At 52.1% G+C, this 11,237-nt stretch overlaps 24 non-coding genes across 24 annotated transcripts; 20 read left to right on the plus strand and 4 right to left on the minus strand.

Annotated features, from left to right (window-relative positions):
- The first annotated feature begins 650 nt into the window (after positions 1-650).
- Trnam-cau lies at positions 651-723 on the plus strand. The gene has a single exon. It is a non-coding gene; the product is annotated as a tRNA-Met (tRNA).
- A 308-nt stretch (positions 724-1,031) lies between these two features.
- On the plus strand, positions 1,032-1,103 carry Trnae-uuc. Its single transcript has one exon. It is a non-coding gene; the product is annotated as a tRNA-Glu (tRNA).
- Positions 1,104-1,399: 296 nt separating this feature from the next.
- Positions 1,400-1,472, plus strand: Trnak-uuu. The gene has a single exon. It is a non-coding gene; the product is annotated as a tRNA-Lys (tRNA).
- Positions 1,473-1,611: 139 nt separating this feature from the next.
- Positions 1,612-1,693, plus strand: Trnas-aga. Its single transcript has one exon. It is a non-coding gene; the product is annotated as a tRNA-Ser (tRNA).
- Positions 1,694-1,968: 275 nt separating this feature from the next.
- Trnag-ucc lies at positions 1,969-2,040 on the minus strand. Its single transcript has one exon. It is a non-coding gene; the product is annotated as a tRNA-Gly (tRNA).
- Positions 2,041-3,016: 976 nt separating this feature from the next.
- Trnam-cau lies at positions 3,017-3,089 on the plus strand. The gene has a single exon. It is a non-coding gene; the product is annotated as a tRNA-Met (tRNA).
- A 308-nt stretch (positions 3,090-3,397) lies between these two features.
- Positions 3,398-3,469, plus strand: Trnae-uuc. The gene has a single exon. It is a non-coding gene; the product is annotated as a tRNA-Glu (tRNA).
- A 296-nt stretch (positions 3,470-3,765) lies between these two features.
- Trnak-uuu lies at positions 3,766-3,838 on the plus strand. Its single transcript has one exon. It is a non-coding gene; the product is annotated as a tRNA-Lys (tRNA).
- Positions 3,839-3,977: 139 nt separating this feature from the next.
- Trnas-aga lies at positions 3,978-4,059 on the plus strand. The gene has a single exon. It is a non-coding gene; the product is annotated as a tRNA-Ser (tRNA).
- Positions 4,060-4,334: 275 nt separating this feature from the next.
- Positions 4,335-4,406, minus strand: Trnag-ucc. Its single transcript has one exon. It is a non-coding gene; the product is annotated as a tRNA-Gly (tRNA).
- Positions 4,407-5,382: 976 nt separating this feature from the next.
- Positions 5,383-5,455, plus strand: Trnam-cau. Its single transcript has one exon. It is a non-coding gene; the product is annotated as a tRNA-Met (tRNA).
- A 308-nt stretch (positions 5,456-5,763) lies between these two features.
- Trnae-uuc lies at positions 5,764-5,835 on the plus strand. Its single transcript has one exon. It is a non-coding gene; the product is annotated as a tRNA-Glu (tRNA).
- A 296-nt stretch (positions 5,836-6,131) lies between these two features.
- Trnak-uuu lies at positions 6,132-6,204 on the plus strand. Its single transcript has one exon. It is a non-coding gene; the product is annotated as a tRNA-Lys (tRNA).
- A 139-nt stretch (positions 6,205-6,343) lies between these two features.
- Positions 6,344-6,425, plus strand: Trnas-aga. Its single transcript has one exon. It is a non-coding gene; the product is annotated as a tRNA-Ser (tRNA).
- Positions 6,426-6,700: 275 nt separating this feature from the next.
- Trnag-ucc lies at positions 6,701-6,772 on the minus strand. The gene has a single exon. It is a non-coding gene; the product is annotated as a tRNA-Gly (tRNA).
- Positions 6,773-7,748: 976 nt separating this feature from the next.
- On the plus strand, positions 7,749-7,821 carry Trnam-cau. Its single transcript has one exon. It is a non-coding gene; the product is annotated as a tRNA-Met (tRNA).
- Positions 7,822-8,129: 308 nt separating this feature from the next.
- Positions 8,130-8,201, plus strand: Trnae-uuc. The gene has a single exon. It is a non-coding gene; the product is annotated as a tRNA-Glu (tRNA).
- A 296-nt stretch (positions 8,202-8,497) lies between these two features.
- Trnak-uuu lies at positions 8,498-8,570 on the plus strand. Its single transcript has one exon. It is a non-coding gene; the product is annotated as a tRNA-Lys (tRNA).
- Positions 8,571-8,709: 139 nt separating this feature from the next.
- Trnas-aga lies at positions 8,710-8,791 on the plus strand. Its single transcript has one exon. It is a non-coding gene; the product is annotated as a tRNA-Ser (tRNA).
- A 275-nt stretch (positions 8,792-9,066) lies between these two features.
- Trnag-ucc lies at positions 9,067-9,138 on the minus strand. The gene has a single exon. It is a non-coding gene; the product is annotated as a tRNA-Gly (tRNA).
- Positions 9,139-10,114: 976 nt separating this feature from the next.
- Positions 10,115-10,187, plus strand: Trnam-cau. Its single transcript has one exon. It is a non-coding gene; the product is annotated as a tRNA-Met (tRNA).
- A 308-nt stretch (positions 10,188-10,495) lies between these two features.
- Positions 10,496-10,567, plus strand: Trnae-uuc. Its single transcript has one exon. It is a non-coding gene; the product is annotated as a tRNA-Glu (tRNA).
- A 296-nt stretch (positions 10,568-10,863) lies between these two features.
- Trnak-uuu lies at positions 10,864-10,936 on the plus strand. The gene has a single exon. It is a non-coding gene; the product is annotated as a tRNA-Lys (tRNA).
- Positions 10,937-11,075: 139 nt separating this feature from the next.
- On the plus strand, positions 11,076-11,157 carry Trnas-aga. The gene has a single exon. It is a non-coding gene; the product is annotated as a tRNA-Ser (tRNA).
- The last annotated feature ends 80 nt before the right edge of the window (positions 11,158-11,237 follow it).

Consider the following 11,237-nt stretch of genomic DNA (forward strand, 5'->3'; position numbering starts at 1 on the left):
AGCATCGCTGGTTCAATGGCATGTGCCTCAGTAGTGCAGTAGGCAGCGCGTAAGTCTCATAATCTTAAGGCTTGCCGGCACGATAGCTCAGCGTGTTCGGTCTGAGAGTTATCTGCCCTCTGTAATAAAAGACCGAGTCAACGATGAACTTGAACGGGCGCCATCGGACGTCCGCCCCCAACAAATGCAACGAAAGAAATGAGAAGAAAAAAAAAATTGGTGAATGCTCGCTTAGCATGCGGACGGCCCGGGTTCGATTCCCGGCCGATGCATCGTTCTGCTGTTCTCGCTATAATGCTGCCGCGCCGATTCCTCGCCTGAGCTGCGTCAGCCTCAGGAATGTATAGCAGGATTCGCTGTGAGAGGAACCATACACGCAGCACGCAATAGACCGTACTTGAACGGTCGCATGCTATTTCTGAACTCTGACGTCGGCCTGTCCCAACAGGCCGCTGTGTTCAGGTGCCGCAAGGGCGATGTACTGTAACCTCAGGCAGTGCTGCGTTCCGTTGAAAAAGCTGCGGCAGCAGTTTAATCTAGCAAGTAGGGAAAGCACGTGTAGCAACACAACAGATTCTTGAGAAAGCGCGAACTGTCTAATCTCTAATATGAGAGACTTACCAAGTTTCCTGTAACGTTACTTGCACCGTGCCTCGGTAGCGCAGTAGGTAGCGCGTAAGTCTCATAATCTTAAGGTCGTGAGTTCGATCCTCACCCCGGGCATTTAATTTGCTGTACATCATGGCTGAATTAACGGCGTTGCTGTTGCTAGGGAACGAACTTAATTGTCGTTCGTTATCCATAAGGAGTCTACGCCTCAGCGTCAATACGTTTATTTCCAATTATGACAACGTACAACTTTGATCTTTCTCTTCCCTTGTTAGGAGTAAAATAATGAATAGTCAATTTCGGGCTGTGCGCCATGCCAGTCTGTAGGCTCAAATATGCTCGCAAACGGAGAACTGCACTGAGTCCAGATTCAGCACGAAATACGAGAGGAGACGGAGAAAACCTGACGCTTATCGAGCAAATCCGGTGTGGTCTAGTGGCTAGGATACCTGGCTTTCACCCAGGAGGCCCTGGTTCGATTCCCGGTACCGGAACGGAAGTTTTTGCGCACACAACGCTCCATGTTTTGGCCTTCGAACTGTCGTTTGTCGCCCACCTTCCGAAGCTTCGACCGAACGTAATCGGGGAAAACAGGCACATGATGCAATTACTGTCGGCACCGGAATAAAGGGAGAAGAGGCACTGGTCCGTTGTTGGGCTGCTACCAGCGTCAGTGGGAAGTCGGTGAAGTCGCCAGTTGCGCCAGAAGCCAGAAATTACCGTAGTACGCCTACAAACGCGTTCCAGTTATTTACATTGCTTGCAGCCGCTCCGTCCACAACGAGCGTGAGCCCGGATAGCTCAGTCGGTAGAGCATTAGGCTTTTAACCTAAGGGTCCAGGGTTCAAGTCCCTGTCCGGGCGGAGATTTTAACGTTTCCGTAATGGCTCGTCTCGTAGCGATGGTAGCCCTGCCGTAATCAGTGCACGGAGTTCGTTTCCTGTCAACATTCTGCGCAGACCGGTTGGATTTTTCACGATTCCTGGGAAACTTGGGTTACGAGCAGTCGTGGCCGAGTGGTTAAGGCGTCTGACTAGAAATCAGATTCCCTCTGGGAGCGTAGGTTCGAGTCCTACCGACTGCGTCGGATTTTTCTTTTTTTGTTTAAGAACAACGAGCAGAAAATTTCGCAGATTGCCTGTCGTTTTGGTACCTCTCCACACCTCGCCTCTCACAGCCGTTTATAGTGCCTGTCCTTTTGATAAGGGCGAATTCCAAGCGTCAGCTTTCGCGTCAGCCGAGCAAAGTCGGGACAAGTCGGGACATACTACAGGATGGTCTGCGTGGAGCTACGACGAAAAAAACCTTCATTTAACAGCACGCGGCTCACATACTCATACGAAAAAAACTAGCGCCACTTGCGGTGGCCGGGAATCGATCCCGGATCAACTGCTTGGAAGGCAACTATGCTCACCATTACACCACCACCGCACAGCCGCTGCTCGCAACGCCCCGCTGTGTCGGCTTCCTGCCCGCCAGCAGCGGCCCACGGTGATAGTAGCTGCAGGCGCTTTTCGAGGTAGGAGGGTGCATCCACACGCATTCGGGTAGCGCCTCCACGCACGCTGCGTCTTTGGGCAAGACTAGTCGCCGCGGCCGCAAGGTTACTCACACGATAGAGATGAGCATTCGTTTTAAGGCAGTGTAGTGGAGCACTCCGCGTGTGTAGCACTTTTTTCGGTTGTATCCGACGTCGCTGGGTGGCAATCCCACTTTCCCCTGCAGAAAAGTGCTCGGGAAGCACGGGCAGCTTGACGAGCATCGCTGGTTCAATGGCATGTGCCTCAGTAGTGCAGTAGGCAGCGCGTAAGTCTCATAATCTTAAGGCTTGCCGGCACGATAGCTCAGCGTGTTCGGTCTGAGAGTTATCTGCCCTCTGTAATAAAAGACCGAGTCAACGATGAACTTGAACGGGCGCCATCGGACGTCCGCCCCCAACAAATGCAACGAAAGAAATGAGAAGAAAAAAAAAATTGGTGAATGCTCGCTTAGCATGCGGACGGCCCGGGTTCGATTCCCGGCCGATGCATCGTTCTGCTGTTCTCGCTATAATGCTGCCGCGCCGATTCCTCGCCTGAGCTGCGTCAGCCTCAGGAATGTATAGCAGGATTCGCTGTGAGAGGAACCATACACGCAGCACGCAATAGACCGTACTTGAACGGTCGCATGCTATTTCTGAACTCTGACGTCGGCCTGTCCCAACAGGCCGCTGTGTTCAGGTGCCGCAAGGGCGATGTACTGTAACCTCAGGCAGTGCTGCGTTCCGTTGAAAAAGCTGCGGCAGCAGTTTAATCTAGCAAGTAGGGAAAGCACGTGTAGCAACACAACAGATTCTTGAGAAAGCGCGAACTGTCTAATCTCTAATATGAGAGACTTACCAAGTTTCCTGTAACGTTACTTGCACCGTGCCTCGGTAGCGCAGTAGGTAGCGCGTAAGTCTCATAATCTTAAGGTCGTGAGTTCGATCCTCACCCCGGGCATTTAATTTGCTGTACATCATGGCTGAATTAACGGCGTTGCTGTTGCTAGGGAACGAACTTAATTGTCGTTCGTTATCCATAAGGAGTCTACGCCTCAGCGTCAATACGTTTATTTCCAATTATGACAACGTACAACTTTGATCTTTCTCTTCCCTTGTTAGGAGTAAAATAATGAATAGTCAATTTCGGGCTGTGCGCCATGCCAGTCTGTAGGCTCAAATATGCTCGCAAACGGAGAACTGCACTGAGTCCAGATTCAGCACGAAATACGAGAGGAGACGGAGAAAACCTGACGCTTATCGAGCAAATCCGGTGTGGTCTAGTGGCTAGGATACCTGGCTTTCACCCAGGAGGCCCTGGTTCGATTCCCGGTACCGGAACGGAAGTTTTTGCGCACACAACGCTCCATGTTTTGGCCTTCGAACTGTCGTTTGTCGCCCACCTTCCGAAGCTTCGACCGAACGTAATCGGGGAAAACAGGCACATGATGCAATTACTGTCGGCACCGGAATAAAGGGAGAAGAGGCACTGGTCCGTTGTTGGGCTGCTACCAGCGTCAGTGGGAAGTCGGTGAAGTCGCCAGTTGCGCCAGAAGCCAGAAATTACCGTAGTACGCCTACAAACGCGTTCCAGTTATTTACATTGCTTGCAGCCGCTCCGTCCACAACGAGCGTGAGCCCGGATAGCTCAGTCGGTAGAGCATTAGGCTTTTAACCTAAGGGTCCAGGGTTCAAGTCCCTGTCCGGGCGGAGATTTTAACGTTTCCGTAATGGCTCGTCTCGTAGCGATGGTAGCCCTGCCGTAATCAGTGCACGGAGTTCGTTTCCTGTCAACATTCTGCGCAGACCGGTTGGATTTTTCACGATTCCTGGGAAACTTGGGTTACGAGCAGTCGTGGCCGAGTGGTTAAGGCGTCTGACTAGAAATCAGATTCCCTCTGGGAGCGTAGGTTCGAGTCCTACCGACTGCGTCGGATTTTTCTTTTTTTGTTTAAGAACAACGAGCAGAAAATTTCGCAGATTGCCTGTCGTTTTGGTACCTCTCCACACCTCGCCTCTCACAGCCGTTTATAGTGCCTGTCCTTTTGATAAGGGCGAATTCCAAGCGTCAGCTTTCGCGTCAGCCGAGCAAAGTCGGGACAAGTCGGGACATACTACAGGATGGTCTGCGTGGAGCTACGACGAAAAAAACCTTCATTTAACAGCACGCGGCTCACATACTCATACGAAAAAAACTAGCGCCACTTGCGGTGGCCGGGAATCGATCCCGGATCAACTGCTTGGAAGGCAACTATGCTCACCATTACACCACCACCGCACAGCCGCTGCTCGCAACGCCCCGCTGTGTCGGCTTCCTGCCCGCCAGCAGCGGCCCACGGTGATAGTAGCTGCAGGCGCTTTTCGAGGTAGGAGGGTGCATCCACACGCATTCGGGTAGCGCCTCCACGCACGCTGCGTCTTTGGGCAAGACTAGTCGCCGCGGCCGCAAGGTTACTCACACGATAGAGATGAGCATTCGTTTTAAGGCAGTGTAGTGGAGCACTCCGCGTGTGTAGCACTTTTTTCGGTTGTATCCGACGTCGCTGGGTGGCAATCCCACTTTCCCCTGCAGAAAAGTGCTCGGGAAGCACGGGCAGCTTGACGAGCATCGCTGGTTCAATGGCATGTGCCTCAGTAGTGCAGTAGGCAGCGCGTAAGTCTCATAATCTTAAGGCTTGCCGGCACGATAGCTCAGCGTGTTCGGTCTGAGAGTTATCTGCCCTCTGTAATAAAAGACCGAGTCAACGATGAACTTGAACGGGCGCCATCGGACGTCCGCCCCCAACAAATGCAACGAAAGAAATGAGAAGAAAAAAAAAATTGGTGAATGCTCGCTTAGCATGCGGACGGCCCGGGTTCGATTCCCGGCCGATGCATCGTTCTGCTGTTCTCGCTATAATGCTGCCGCGCCGATTCCTCGCCTGAGCTGCGTCAGCCTCAGGAATGTATAGCAGGATTCGCTGTGAGAGGAACCATACACGCAGCACGCAATAGACCGTACTTGAACGGTCGCATGCTATTTCTGAACTCTGACGTCGGCCTGTCCCAACAGGCCGCTGTGTTCAGGTGCCGCAAGGGCGATGTACTGTAACCTCAGGCAGTGCTGCGTTCCGTTGAAAAAGCTGCGGCAGCAGTTTAATCTAGCAAGTAGGGAAAGCACGTGTAGCAACACAACAGATTCTTGAGAAAGCGCGAACTGTCTAATCTCTAATATGAGAGACTTACCAAGTTTCCTGTAACGTTACTTGCACCGTGCCTCGGTAGCGCAGTAGGTAGCGCGTAAGTCTCATAATCTTAAGGTCGTGAGTTCGATCCTCACCCCGGGCATTTAATTTGCTGTACATCATGGCTGAATTAACGGCGTTGCTGTTGCTAGGGAACGAACTTAATTGTCGTTCGTTATCCATAAGGAGTCTACGCCTCAGCGTCAATACGTTTATTTCCAATTATGACAACGTACAACTTTGATCTTTCTCTTCCCTTGTTAGGAGTAAAATAATGAATAGTCAATTTCGGGCTGTGCGCCATGCCAGTCTGTAGGCTCAAATATGCTCGCAAACGGAGAACTGCACTGAGTCCAGATTCAGCACGAAATACGAGAGGAGACGGAGAAAACCTGACGCTTATCGAGCAAATCCGGTGTGGTCTAGTGGCTAGGATACCTGGCTTTCACCCAGGAGGCCCTGGTTCGATTCCCGGTACCGGAACGGAAGTTTTTGCGCACACAACGCTCCATGTTTTGGCCTTCGAACTGTCGTTTGTCGCCCACCTTCCGAAGCTTCGACCGAACGTAATCGGGGAAAACAGGCACATGATGCAATTACTGTCGGCACCGGAATAAAGGGAGAAGAGGCACTGGTCCGTTGTTGGGCTGCTACCAGCGTCAGTGGGAAGTCGGTGAAGTCGCCAGTTGCGCCAGAAGCCAGAAATTACCGTAGTACGCCTACAAACGCGTTCCAGTTATTTACATTGCTTGCAGCCGCTCCGTCCACAACGAGCGTGAGCCCGGATAGCTCAGTCGGTAGAGCATTAGGCTTTTAACCTAAGGGTCCAGGGTTCAAGTCCCTGTCCGGGCGGAGATTTTAACGTTTCCGTAATGGCTCGTCTCGTAGCGATGGTAGCCCTGCCGTAATCAGTGCACGGAGTTCGTTTCCTGTCAACATTCTGCGCAGACCGGTTGGATTTTTCACGATTCCTGGGAAACTTGGGTTACGAGCAGTCGTGGCCGAGTGGTTAAGGCGTCTGACTAGAAATCAGATTCCCTCTGGGAGCGTAGGTTCGAGTCCTACCGACTGCGTCGGATTTTTCTTTTTTTGTTTAAGAACAACGAGCAGAAAATTTCGCAGATTGCCTGTCGTTTTGGTACCTCTCCACACCTCGCCTCTCACAGCCGTTTATAGTGCCTGTCCTTTTGATAAGGGCGAATTCCAAGCGTCAGCTTTCGCGTCAGCCGAGCAAAGTCGGGACAAGTCGGGACATACTACAGGATGGTCTGCGTGGAGCTACGACGAAAAAAACCTTCATTTAACAGCACGCGGCTCACATACTCATACGAAAAAAACTAGCGCCACTTGCGGTGGCCGGGAATCGATCCCGGATCAACTGCTTGGAAGGCAACTATGCTCACCATTACACCACCACCGCACAGCCGCTGCTCGCAACGCCCCGCTGTGTCGGCTTCCTGCCCGCCAGCAGCGGCCCACGGTGATAGTAGCTGCAGGCGCTTTTCGAGGTAGGAGGGTGCATCCACACGCATTCGGGTAGCGCCTCCACGCACGCTGCGTCTTTGGGCAAGACTAGTCGCCGCGGCCGCAAGGTTACTCACACGATAGAGATGAGCATTCGTTTTAAGGCAGTGTAGTGGAGCACTCCGCGTGTGTAGCACTTTTTTCGGTTGTATCCGACGTCGCTGGGTGGCAATCCCACTTTCCCCTGCAGAAAAGTGCTCGGGAAGCACGGGCAGCTTGACGAGCATCGCTGGTTCAATGGCATGTGCCTCAGTAGTGCAGTAGGCAGCGCGTAAGTCTCATAATCTTAAGGCTTGCCGGCACGATAGCTCAGCGTGTTCGGTCTGAGAGTTATCTGCCCTCTGTAATAAAAGACCGAGTCAACGATGAACTTGAACGGGCGCCATCGGACGTCCGCCCCCAACAAATGCAACGAAAGAAATGAGAAGAAAAAAAAAATTGGTGAATGCTCGCTTAGCATGCGGACGGCCCGGGTTCGATTCCCGGCCGATGCATCGTTCTGCTGTTCTCGCTATAATGCTGCCGCGCCGATTCCTCGCCTGAGCTGCGTCAGCCTCAGGAATGTATAGCAGGATTCGCTGTGAGAGGAACCATACACGCAGCACGCAATAGACCGTACTTGAACGGTCGCATGCTATTTCTGAACTCTGACGTCGGCCTGTCCCAACAGGCCGCTGTGTTCAGGTGCCGCAAGGGCGATGTACTGTAACCTCAGGCAGTGCTGCGTTCCGTTGAAAAAGCTGCGGCAGCAGTTTAATCTAGCAAGTAGGGAAAGCACGTGTAGCAACACAACAGATTCTTGAGAAAGCGCGAACTGTCTAATCTCTAATATGAGAGACTTACCAAGTTTCCTGTAACGTTACTTGCACCGTGCCTCGGTAGCGCAGTAGGTAGCGCGTAAGTCTCATAATCTTAAGGTCGTGAGTTCGATCCTCACCCCGGGCATTTAATTTGCTGTACATCATGGCTGAATTAACGGCGTTGCTGTTGCTAGGGAACGAACTTAATTGTCGTTCGTTATCCATAAGGAGTCTACGCCTCAGCGTCAATACGTTTATTTCCAATTATGACAACGTACAACTTTGATCTTTCTCTTCCCTTGTTAGGAGTAAAATAATGAATAGTCAATTTCGGGCTGTGCGCCATGCCAGTCTGTAGGCTCAAATATGCTCGCAAACGGAGAACTGCACTGAGTCCAGATTCAGCACGAAATACGAGAGGAGACGGAGAAAACCTGACGCTTATCGAGCAAATCCGGTGTGGTCTAGTGGCTAGGATACCTGGCTTTCACCCAGGAGGCCCTGGTTCGATTCCCGGTACCGGAACGGAAGTTTTTGCGCACACAACGCTCCATGTTTTGGCCTTCGAACTGTCGTTTGTCGCCCACCTTCCGAAGCTTCGACCGAACGTAATCGGGGAAAACAGGCACATGATGCAATTACTGTCGGCACCGGAATAAAGGGAGAAGAGGCACTGGTCCGTTGTTGGGCTGCTACCAGCGTCAGTGGGAAGTCGGTGAAGTCGCCAGTTGCGCCAGAAGCCAGAAATTACCGTAGTACGCCTACAAACGCGTTCCAGTTATTTACATTGCTTGCAGCCGCTCCGTCCACAACGAGCGTGAGCCCGGATAGCTCAGTCGGTAGAGCATTAGGCTTTTAACCTAAGGGTCCAGGGTTCAAGTCCCTGTCCGGGCGGAGATTTTAACGTTTCCGTAATGGCTCGTCTCGTAGCGATGGTAGCCCTGCCGTAATCAGTGCACGGAGTTCGTTTCCTGTCAACATTCTGCGCAGACCGGTTGGATTTTTCACGATTCCTGGGAAACTTGGGTTACGAGCAGTCGTGGCCGAGTGGTTAAGGCGTCTGACTAGAAATCAGATTCCCTCTGGGAGCGTAGGTTCGAGTCCTACCGACTGCGTCGGATTTTTCTTTTTTTGTTTAAGAACAACGAGCAGAAAATTTCGCAGATTGCCTGTCGTTTTGGTACCTCTCCACACCTCGCCTCTCACAGCCGTTTATAGTGCCTGTCCTTTTGATAAGGGCGAATTCCAAGCGTCAGCTTTCGCGTCAGCCGAGCAAAGTCGGGACAAGTCGGGACATACTACAGGATGGTCTGCGTGGAGCTACGACGAAAAAAACCTTCATTTAACAGCACGCGGCTCACATACTCATACGAAAAAAACTAGCGCCACTTGCGGTGGCCGGGAATCGATCCCGGATCAACTGCTTGGAAGGCAACTATGCTCACCATTACACCACCACCGCACAGCCGCTGCTCGCAACGCCCCGCTGTGTCGGCTTCCTGCCCGCCAGCAGCGGCCCACGGTGATAGTAGCTGCAGGCGCTTTTCGAGGTAGGAGGGTGCATCCACACGCATTCGGGTAGCGCCTCCACGCACGCTGCGTCTTTGGGCAAGACTAGTCGCCGCGGCCGCAAGGTTACTCACACGATAGAGATGAGCATTCGTTTTAAGGCAGTGTAGTGGAGCACTCCGCGTGTGTAGCACTTTTTTCGGTTGTATCCGACGTCGCTGGGTGGCAATCCCACTTTCCCCTGCAGAAAAGTGCTCGGGAAGCACGGGCAGCTTGACGAGCATCGCTGGTTCAATGGCATGTGCCTCAGTAGTGCAGTAGGCAGCGCGTAAGTCTCATAATCTTAAGGCTTGCCGGCACGATAGCTCAGCGTGTTCGGTCTGAGAGTTATCTGCCCTCTGTAATAAAAGACCGAGTCAACGATGAACTTGAACGGGCGCCATCGGACGTCCGCCCCCAACAAATGCAACGAAAGAAATGAGAAGAAAAAAAAAATTGGTGAATGCTCGCTTAGCATGCGGACGGCCCGGGTTCGATTCCCGGCCGATGCATCGTTCTGCTGTTCTCGCTATAATGCTGCCGCGCCGATTCCTCGCCTGAGCTGCGTCAGCCTCAGGAATGTATAGCAGGATTCGCTGTGAGAGGAACCATACACGCAGCACGCAATAGACCGTACTTGAACGGTCGCATGCTATTTCTGAACTCTGACGTCGGCCTGTCCCAACAGGCCGCTGTGTTCAGGTGCCGCAAGGGCGATGTACTGTAACCTCAGGCAGTGCTGCGTTCCGTTGAAAAAGCTGCGGCAGCAGTTTAATCTAGCAAGTAGGGAAAGCACGTGTAGCAACACAACAGATTCTTGAGAAAGCGCGAACTGTCTAATCTCTAATATGAGAGACTTACCAAGTTTCCTGTAACGTTACTTGCACCGTGCCTCGGTAGCGCAGTAGGTAGCGCGTAAGTCTCATAATCTTAAGGTCGTGAGTTCGATCCTCACCCCGGGCATTTAATTTGCTGTACATCATGGCTGAATTAACGGCGTTGCTGTTGCTAGGGAACGAACTTAATTGTCGTTCGTTATCCATAAGGAGTCTACGCCTCAGCGTCAATACGTTTATTTCCAATTATGACAACGTACAACTTTGATCTTTCTCTTCCCTTGTTAGGAGTAAAATAATGAATAGTCAATTTCGGGCTGTGCGCCATGCCAGTCTGTAGGCTCAAATATGCTCGCAAACGGAGAACTGCACTGAGTCCAGATTCAGCACGAAATACGAGAGGAGACGGAGAAAACCTGACGCTTATCGAGCAAATCCGGTGTGGTCTAGTGGCTAGGATACCTGGCTTTCACCCAGGAGGCCCTGGTTCGATTCCCGGTACCGGAACGGAAGTTTTTGCGCACACAACGCTCCATGTTTTGGCCTTCGAACTGTCGTTTGTCGCCCACCTTCCGAAGCTTCGACCGAACGTAATCGGGGAAAACAGGCACATGATGCAATTACTGTCGGCACCGGAATAAAGGGAGAAGAGGCACTGGTCCGTTGTTGGGCTGCTACCAGCGTCAGTGGGAAGTCGGTGAAGTCGCCAGTTGCGCCAGAAGCCAGAAATTACCGTAGTACGCCTACAAACGCGTTCCAGTTATTTACATTGCTTGCAGCCGCTCCGTCCACAACGAGCGTGAGCCCGGATAGCTCAGTCGGTAGAGCATTAGGCTTTTAACCTAAGGGTCCAGGGTTCAAGTCCCTGTCCGGGCGGAGATTTTAACGTTTCCGTAATGGCTCGTCTCGTAGCGATGGTAGCCCTGCCGTAATCAGTGCACGGAGTTCGTTTCCTGTCAACATTCTGCGCAGACCGGTTGGATTTTTCACGATTCCTGGGAAACTTGGGTTACGAGCAGTCGTGGCCGAGTGGTTAAGGCGTCTGACTAGAAATCAGATTCCCTCTGGGAGCGTAGGTTCGAGTCCTACCGACTGCGTCGGATTTTTCTTTTTTTGTTTAAGAACAACGAGCAGAAAATTTCGCAGATTGCCTGTCGTTTTGGTACCTCTCCACACC

Source organism: Schistocerca piceifrons, unplaced genomic scaffold (assembly GCF_021461385.2).
Source record: "Schistocerca piceifrons isolate TAMUIC-IGC-003096 unplaced genomic scaffold, iqSchPice1.1 HiC_scaffold_541, whole genome shotgun sequence".
NCBI lineage: Eukaryota > Metazoa > Arthropoda > Insecta > Orthoptera > Acrididae > Schistocerca > Schistocerca piceifrons.